Consider the following 1,201-nt stretch of genomic DNA (forward strand, 5'->3'; position numbering starts at 1 on the left):
ACTTTTAATCAATGGAAATTATTATAATATATTTTTTAAGTGTGTAACTATGTCTCTAGATTGTGGGTTCATGCACACATCTGCTGGTCCCGTGCCTAAAATGCACGGGTCCAAGCAGTCTTCCATTGTTCTGCTCCTTTCCCAGGGAAAACCTGCTCTTCAGCTCTAACTCGGAGCAATCCGGAGTAAACCCAAATTGGCTCTTGCTCCAATTTGAGTGTGGCAGTGCAGTTCCCCCCAGGCAGGAGGTGTGGAAGGAAGCAGCGGGTCAAGAGAAAGTCTGGATAACCACATGCCCAGCTGTGTTACTACCTATCAGTGAACTAGATCGATTTTAGGACAGCCTAAAACAGCAAAGGCTTCCAGACTGGGACAAATTGCGCATCATTTTCTTGTTTCCCTCACCTCAGCAGCGTACATGAATGCAGCAGCCCAAAAACACTTCAGTCTTATTAAAAAAAAAAGGTAAAGGACCCCTGGACGGTTAAGACCAGTCAAAGGCAACTATGGGGTTGCGGCGCTCATCTCGCTTTCAGGCCAAGGGAGCCGGCGTTTGTCCACAGACAGCAGACTAACAGCTTCTGGTGCAACGGGACACCATGACGGAAACCAGAGCGCATGGAAATGTTGTTTACCTTCCCGCCACAGCGGTACCTATTTATCTACTTGCACTGGTGTGCTTTCAAACTGATAGGTTGGCAGGAGCTGGAACAGAGCAATGGGAGCTCACCCCGTTGTGAGGATTTGAACTGCCAACCTTCTGATCAGGAAGCCCCAAGAGTCTCAGTGGTTTAGACCACAGCGCCACCTGCATCCCTTTCAGTCATAGCAAATAAGCACAATGCTTTTTTTCATCATTTGAACTTTTCTGTAAACTCATTCAGGGCAAGGTAAAAGCTCCCATCTGCATTTTACATTTAAAGCAGGCATGTCCAAAGCTCATTTGGGGGGCCAAATTTAGCCCGCCTGTGGTAGTATATTTCCTAGGGAAAAGCCCTTAAAAACCTCAACAACTTCAATCCTAAAAAAGCTCAACAACTTTGGTTGGCCCTTACGGCCCTTCACTTCATCAAATCTGGCCCTCTTTGAAAAATGTTTCCTTCACTTCATCAAATCTGGCCCTCTTTGAAAAATGTTTGGAGACCACTGATTTAAAGCATTCTTATGCCACATTTTCTCCCTCCCCAAAGAATCATGGGAA

Source organism: Zootoca vivipara, chromosome 12 (assembly GCF_963506605.1).
Source record: "Zootoca vivipara chromosome 12, rZooViv1.1, whole genome shotgun sequence".
Classification (NCBI taxonomy): domain Eukaryota; kingdom Metazoa; phylum Chordata; class Lepidosauria; order Squamata; family Lacertidae; genus Zootoca; species Zootoca vivipara.